The sequence below is a fragment of the Gossypium hirsutum genome, chromosome D08 (assembly GCF_007990345.1).
Source record: "Gossypium hirsutum isolate 1008001.06 chromosome D08, Gossypium_hirsutum_v2.1, whole genome shotgun sequence".
Classification (NCBI taxonomy): Eukaryota; Viridiplantae; Streptophyta; class Magnoliopsida; order Malvales; family Malvaceae; genus Gossypium; species Gossypium hirsutum.
In genome coordinates this window covers 23,217,765-23,226,254 of record NC_053444.1, presented here as the reverse complement: position 1 = coordinate 23,226,254, position 8,490 = coordinate 23,217,765, and the positions used below count along the sequence as shown (strand labels likewise).

The window sequence follows — 8,490 nt, the reverse complement described above, 5'->3', positions numbered from 1 at the left end:
CTCATGTACTATTACTTCTAGTTCTAGAGCTTATTGTCTCCTTTATACGAGAACCTCCAACATGAGTATTGGTACTTGGGTCGTAGGTCATCCGTTTGCGTCTCAAATAGCATTTTAAGGTCCATTTAGACTCAAGAAAAGTTGGTTGTGTTCTTTAAGTGGTGCAATGCTGGTTAACGAATAATTATTGTTTGAAATTTCATATATTGATGGATTGATTGTATTGGTTGTCTCGGCCACCAATGTGATTCTTCGTATACGGTCAGATCACCGAATCGACTTATATCACTTTAAAGTATAGTTATATAGATAATAAATTTTAAAATTAAACATAGCAGAGAACTATAACCATAATTTAACCTGAAACTTTTTATGCTTAACACAATCATTTCTCATTTCATTTAAGCTATATATATATATATATATAAAGGAAGGCATTGAGGATTTCAATTCTAACATGTGGCTTGGGATCTTAGGTTAGTCTCCAGGTATTTGTTACGACATTCGCGAGTGAATTATTTTTCTATTAAAATTTGTATATATTGGTATTAATTTATTTTAATATATCATTTTAGATTTATTGATATTTTTAAAAATATTTAATATATAATATTTACAAATATTGAATGAGATTTAATAAATTTTAAATATAAATTACTCAATTACATAAAATATTCATTAATTTTCACAAATAAAAATCTATCATTCCATAAAACTAAAATAAATAAATAAATCATTATCATACATTAAACAAAGTTATCCACAACAAAATCATCGCATACTAATATATAAGATTGGAAGCTCCATAAAAGCATACATACATACTAAACATATAAAATAGGAGTTCCATAAAAACATACATATAAACCCATGTTCTTGAAGCTTTTATGGAGATTTTGCCTTTTTTTTCTTCTTTCGTTTCTTTATTATATAAGTTATTTACTTGTAATTTGTATTAATTTTTCTATTTTAAAATATAAAGTTAGTAAACTTTAACAATTAAACACTACACCAAAACAGGCTTTTAGCGGCGTTTGGATAAAAAACGCCGCTAAAAATCAAGCATTAGCGGCGCTTCTAATAAAACGCCACAAAAGATAGAGTATTAGCGGCGCTTTTTAAAAAACGCCACTAAAAATGAGCATTAGCGGCGTTTTCCACAAAGCGCCGCAAAAAACCTAAGTCCAACATCGTTTCTTGAGTTTTTGGGGGCATTACCGGCGTTTTTGAAGAAGCGCCGCTAAACCTCAGGTCTTTAGCGGCATTTTTGAAGAAGCGCCGCTAATGCTCAGGGCTTTAGCGGCGTTTTTGAAAAAGCGCCGCTAATGCTCAGGGCTTTAGCGGCGTTTCTGAAAAAGCGCCACTAATGCTCAGTTCTTTAGCGGCGTTTTTAAAGAAGCGCCGCTAATGCTCTATCTTTAGTGGCGTTTATGAAGAAGCGCCGCTAATACTCAGGGCTTTAGCGGCGTTTTTTGGAGAAGCGCCGCTAATGCCTAGGGATTTAGCGCCTTTTTTAAAAAAGCGCCGCTAATGCTCAGATTTATCATATTAAATAATTTTTTCGGTTTTTTAAAAGTTTTTTGGGTACATTACTGAGTGTTTTTTCATTTACATATTAAGTAATTTTTTATATAATCGTAAAAAGAGATTTATCACTATAGTTTAAGGTTTTTGGTTTAGGGTATATGTGGTTTAGAGTTTAAGGTATAGGGGTTACTATTTTAAGGTTTTTGTAGATTTTTGTTGGTGTGGTTTGGATCCTAGTGTTTCTTGATATTTTGTTGTTGGTGGTTAGAGATTTTTGTTGCTTGATAGAAATGTGTTTAATCTGGATATTTTCATCATTTCAGGCAAGAATGATTTATTTTTATTATGGTCTAATTATGGTTTTAGTCTCGATTTGTTATCATTTTATTTTAATTTAGTATAATTTGGTTTCTTTAATTTTATAATATTGACGTGAATTTAAAAAAAAATGGTAGATATGTGAATTTATTATTTGTTAGGATTGATTGGAATTTTAGGTGTTCATGTGTAAAAGTTTCATAACTTGTTTGTTCTGTTGTTTCAGAAACTAAATATGACCCATGGTTTTGCTTAGCACTTTTACATTTTAAATTATCTGTAACACCTTTCTATTTTCTTCTTCCTATGGATACCATTACAGCTTGCAGTTGAATGTTTCTTTTAGGTATTCCTGCCTCCAATTCGCCTTCTGTTTGTTGATTGAATTTTTTTAAGTTATTAGGTTTGGACATTGGTGCTAGGGAGAACCAAGGAAATCCTAAAGTTGATGATGGATTCATGGTTCCAAAAGAAAAAAATCACCTGCATTGCGGCATCTGTTGATGTGGATGAGGAGTTTGAATCTTTCGGAGTTGAAGAAACTAGGAGTACTATTACAACTAGGAGTTTGAATCTTTTGAAATATCTTTAAGATTAAGGAACTATACTAAATGCGGTCACAAAACTTATGGAGGACAGTTATAAGGGTTGGGGTTTAAGGGTTAGGGGTTAGGGGTTAGGGGTTAGGGGTTTATGGTTTATGTTTTACGATTTAGGGGATAGGGGTTAAGGGTTTAGGGTTTATATTAATTAGTTTTTTTAATTTATATATTAAATAATTTCTTATATAATTGTGAAAGAGATAATATTAATTTTAATATATTAAAATTATGATTATAGTTTAAATTATTTAAGAACTTAATAGATAAATTTTATATATATTAATTGGTTTAGGATTTAAGGTTTACTTGAGATTTGTTAAATGATAAAAAATTATACAATCAATTAATGCTTTTATATTTAAAATATTTAATCTAAACCATTTGATATATTTAAATATTAGATTTAACAAAAAAATTGATAAATAAATAAAAAAAGTAACAGATTGATATGAATAGGTAACTATCTATTTTGGATAGGACCAAATTATAACAAATAAAAATGAAATACAAAAACTAAAATCATTCCACATCGAACATCTAGCATAATAGTTATATTTTAGTTAAGAAGAAATATATCTAATAAAATGGAGATTAAATCGGAAAATAATAATATAAAATCGTGATTAACATTTCAATCTTTAATAGAAATCGTAATTAACATTGGATAATTCTAACTTAATAATTAATTGCAGCCATTTAATCATTTGTTTTCTTATTAAAATATATGATATTTATTTTGAGAGTAATTGATTTTTTTATAAAAATCCAATTTATAAAAAATAGTAATAATGAATGTTTTAAAAAATTACTTAATTAAAAAATTTTAGTAGACAAAATAAAATATTTTTAGCAAAGTAAAACGACGTCGTTTTGTTTAAAATGAAATATTTTGTGGCGTTTTTAAGAAAAACGCCGCAAAAGATAAGCAATAGCGACGTTATTAACAAAAACGCCACAAAGTTAATCAAAATCCCGCTCACCCAAAAATTGATTTTTTGTTACCCGCTCATTACCCCCTCTTCTTCTCATCTCTGTCGTGTGCCCTAAATCACCAAATAATAGTTTGTTTTTCTTTAGTTGAAATCCCCCAAATTTCCCATTTCCAACAATACCAGTCAATACACCTACACCAATCACACTTCTTTTCCTTTTCATTTCACTGCACTGAAACCCTAGATGAGAAGAAATCCTAGATGAGAAGAAATCGGAGGAGGAGGAGTTGAAAGATAAAGAAAACGAAGAGGGGAGTAAGGAGGTTTTTGCGCTTTGTTTTCCCCCCTTTCTTTTACATTGCCTTACTAAGATGCCATTGGCTGTTCGCTGAAATAAAGAGATAAAAAAAAAGGTTGAAGAAGGTGAAGAATTTTTGTTTCAGTTTCTTTTTCTGTCTTTGCTTAAAAGAAATCTTTTTTCTTCTTCTTTTTTTGTTGTGTAAATAAGCGTAGGCGTAGGAATTTTCTCCTATAATACCGGTCGTCCCCTTATCCTACACCGACAATTAGAGTCAGAGTCAAATATAGGTCAATCTATCATGAAATCAGCATCAATTCTCAAGCTACATTTGGTAAATCCCTAACTCTTTTTTAACTTTTTTGCTGGCCTCTTTTGTGATGTTTCACTCTTTAATTTATTATAAACATTCACATTCTAATGGTTTCGGTTATGATTTTCGCCAAAGTAACAGGTATAATCATATTATTGATCTTTTTTAATTATTTTCCTTCTAATTAAGGGTGGTGGCCTGTTGTTCCTTCCAATTTATAGATTTTTTTCTAATGGTTGATTCTAGCTTTCTTTTAGGTTGCAAGCCACATTGGATCGTCTGGCAGCAAAACTAGAGTCAGTGTATAAAGCATCAGGGGTGAAAAAGATAAATATCATAAGTCATTCTATGGGGGGTCTTCTGGTAAAATGTTTCATGGGCCTTCACAGTGATGTAAGCTATCTATTGCATCTCCTATCTCCTCATTTTTCTGCTTTACTGTGCTTTTTATCCTTGTTTTTTCCCACACGAGTTCTAGTTTCGTGTTCTATCTCTTTGTGATGCAAAGCTTCTTTTCTTGTACAGGTTTTTGAGAAATATGTGAAGAACTAGATTGCGATTGCTGCACCTTTTCAGGGTAAATGGTCTTTATAACTTGAGTATCATGTAAGATGATAGTTTTAGATCATTTGTTGCCCAAAAGGAAGCTGCAAAATAATACAACAATACCTGAATTAAACAAATTCTATTTTAAAGGTCACATAAGACGTATTATAATATTTTCTTAGAATCATACGATGTTGAATTTTTTCCTTTGCATTTCTTGATCTACTAAAATATGAAAATTGGTCAAAATATTGGGTTTATAAGGGAAATTACTGTACAGACTATAGAGTAATGAATCCTAGGATGAGCTTTTTTTCTTTTTTTTTTTAACAAAAATTACAAAATATATATTTGTTCAAGCACCCCAAGCATTTCCAAGTGAGGATTATCTCTGATATGTTTCATTAGAAGCTATCTTAAGATTAGTCACGAAAAGTCTAAGACAATCTAGTTCTATCAAACAATGGCATGCAGTTCCCTTGGTGTTCATCTTTTTCCTTATATATGTTCCAAGGTGATTTCTTATAAGCAGGTTTTGAAATATATAAGTTTCTCCAATTAATAGTACACTGGAACTGTCAGTTGAATCACTTCAAAAGAACTTCATATGCTCAATAGCTGGTTTTATTGAGTCAAGTTGCTTATTGAGTTGCTATTGAAATGATTCAACAGGTGCACCTGGATATATTGCTTCTACCTTCCTTAATGGAGTGTCATTTGTTGAAGGGTGGGAACAGAACTTTTTCATTTCAAAGTGGAGCATGCATCAATTAGTATGTGATTATTTTCTAATTACTTTTTTCATTTTCAGCATTTCTACTTAGATGCCAACGAGGGCATGGATAGTCTGTTGACATGCCCATTAATTTATGAATGTTTTATTTAATATTTTTATTGTTATTATTATGTAAATTATGAGTAAATATTTGATGCCACAATTTTTGTCATGTTTTTGTGATGCAATATGGTTTGAGTTCCATTTTATGAAAGACATGAAAAACAAAATATTAGATACTGTTAAATTGAGTTCTATTTTACATTGGCCTTTTTAAGAACTTGGGAAACATCAATGACCTTTCTTCTAAGGACCATCCAGGATATTATGTGATAAGCAGCATCGAATGTTGTTAATTGATATGTTTAAGTGCTGCAAATTTAAGTGTTTAAATGCTGTAAAATTGAAGTGTTTAAGTGCTGCAAATTGAAGTGTTTAAGTGCTGCAAATTGAAGTGCTTAGTTGCTGGAAATTGAGATGTTTTATCGCTGTAATTGAGGTGTATAAATGTTGTTAATTGATATGTTTAAGTGCTGCAAATTTAAGTGTTTAAATGCTGTAAATTGAAGTTTTTAAGTGCTGCAAATTGAAGTGTTTAAGTGCTGCAAATTGAAGTGCTTAGTTGCTGGAAATTGAGATGTTTTATCGCTGTAATTGAGGTGTATAAATGTTGTTAATTGATATGTTTAAGTGCTGCAAATTTAAGTGTTTAAATGCTGCAAATTGAAGTGTTTAAGTGCTGCAAATTGAAGTGCTTAGTTGCTGGAAATTGAGATGTTTTATCGCTGTAATTGAGGTGTATAAATGTTGTTAATTGATATGTTTAAGTGCTGTAAATTTAAGTGTTTAAATGCTGTAAATTGAAGTGTTTAAGTGCTGCAAATTGAAGTGCTTAGTTGCTGAAAATTGAGATGTTAAAGTGCTGCAAATTGAAGTGTTTAAATTTAACTTGTTTTAGTTTATGTGCTATGTGTTTTAAAATTTAACTTGTTTTAGTTCCTTACATTCTTATAGGATTCACACTCAAGGAGCAAGAAACATCTCTGCAACTCATTGGGATCGAGCAGTCAAAATTCAGAATCAAGTGACACACAAGAGCTAGATTTGGAGCTTAAACTGTCACTATAATCAGTAATTTTTTTGCTACTTTAAATGCATGCTCATGGAACTACATTTTATGCTTTCCTAGAATTGTAAGTTCAAATAAGTTGATATGAACTAGTTTCAATTTTTTTAAAAAAAATTTCAAAGGAATGTTATGTAATCAAAGGTAATTTGACTTGCTGCATGAGATATAGTGAAAAACATTTATCTTCTTGTTCATGAATTTCCATTTTAATACGTCTTCAAATTAAATTATACATTTTTTAATTGGTGGAATCTCACATTTGCTGTTGCTGCAATCTCTAACCGAAGAATGGAGCAGTTCTAAAGGATTTGCTTAAGGAAGTAACGGGATTGGCATTTTTATAATAATTTAGGATAGGAATAGAGCAAATCCAAAGAATGGAGTGGGGTTTTTATAATTTTTTTAAATTTTTCGTGACCTTTAGTGGCGTTTTTGGGGAAAGCACCGCTAAAGGTCCTGGTCTTTAGCGGCGTTTGTGGGAAAAGCGCCGCTAAAGGTCCTAATCTTTAGCGGCGTTTGTGGGAAAAGAGACGCTAAAGGTCCTGGTCTTTAGAGGCGTTTGTGGGTAAAGCGCCACTGAAGGTCCCGGTCTTTAGCGGCATTTGTGGGTAAAGTGCCGCTAAAGGTCCTGGTCTTTAGCGGCGTTTGTGGGAAAAGCGCCGCTAAAGTTAGCGACGCGATCTTTAGCGGCACTTTTTCCGGCGTTTATCAAAGCGCTACAAATACTTTTAGCGACGCTAAAAAGCGTCGCTAAATGCCTAAAAAAGCGATGCTAAAAGCCTATTTTGGTGTAGTGAAAGTTAAAGTTTTTATTATTTAATACTATAAATAATAAGTAAACTATATTAGTACTCGCTCAATTATGAGTTTTGTTTTTGGTTATCCAACTATGAAAAGTTACAAAATGGTTACTCAACTATTCGATTTTTTTTACCCAACTATCTTGGATTTTTTGGTGTTTCCATGTCTACGTTAGTTAATTAGTTGGTGACAAAAAAAACCAAAATTGAATAGTTGAGTGATTATTTTTTAACGTTTCGTAGCTGGTTACCGAAAAAGAAATTTACTAATAGTTAGGTGACCATAACTTTTCATAGTTGAGTGAACAAAAACAACCATAGTTGGATTACTTCTACCATAATTTTATATTTTTAACATTATTCATGCATTAAATATTACACAATGTTTTGATTGGTGTGACTAGAATTTAGTGGAACGAGTTTATGCGATTAGTACAGGTCAAAATTTTCACTAATAAAAAAAGTTTATTTCAATTTTCTATTGAAATGATGAGGACCCACATATAGGGGTGACGAAAACTCAATTCAACTTGAAAACATTGAAAAAAATTTTGAATTTCATGTTAAACGAATCGAGTTATTCAAGTCAACTCGAATTCTTTTTCGAATTTCAAGTTCGAATCGAGTTTAATTTTTGAATTCGAATAATTTGAATAAACCGAATACCAAATATAATATTTTACATTTTTACCTTAAACCTCCAAAAATTTTTTACTTTCCCCCCAAAACTTTTACTCTCCTCCCATCCCACCCCCCATCTACCCCAAACCCATTTTCCCCACAAATATTTTTTGAACATTTTCCCCCATTTACTTTCCCCCCAAAATTTTACTCCAACCCTCAACTTTTTATTTCCCCCCTAGACTTTTATTTTTTACCCTTTACCCCAAAATAAAAAAATCTCTAAACCTAAATAGTAATAATTTTAGACATAATGACAAAATTAGCCCCTAACTTTGGGTGCTAGGTCACTTTGGCCCTTAAGGTTTTTTTGGAGCACTTTCATACATAACCTTTGTTTTTTTAGTTAAATTGGTTATTTTTTAACAATCTTGTTGACATGACTGTTAAGGGACTAACAGCGCTGATGTGGAAAAAAATTCCACCTAGGCGCCACACATATGTAGATGTTGACATGGCATATAAGACAAAATAATGACACACCAGCAAATGAATTTAAACTTAAAAAATAATTAATTAAAAAAACATTTAGAAATTTTGTGGGGTTTACCCATAATTAAAACAATTAA

At 31.1% G+C, this 8,490-nt stretch overlaps 1 long non-coding RNA gene across 4 annotated transcripts; it reads left to right on the top strand.

Moving 5' to 3' along the window:
* The first annotated feature begins 3,412 nt into the window (after positions 1–3,412).
* Positions 3,413–6,632, top strand: LOC107912711 (uncharacterized). Of its 4 annotated transcripts, none has more exons than XR_001688264.2 (6): positions 3,413–3,802; positions 3,893–4,011; positions 4,248–4,383; positions 4,516–4,567; positions 5,209–5,309; positions 6,326–6,632. It is a non-coding gene; the product is annotated as an uncharacterized lncRNA (long non-coding RNA). The 4 variants fall into 4 exon arrangements; XR_001688267.2 differs by having other exon boundaries at positions 3,414–3,792; XR_001688263.2 differs by having other exon boundaries at positions 3,414–4,011; positions 4,237–4,383.
* The last annotated feature ends 1,858 nt before the right edge of the window (positions 6,633–8,490 follow it).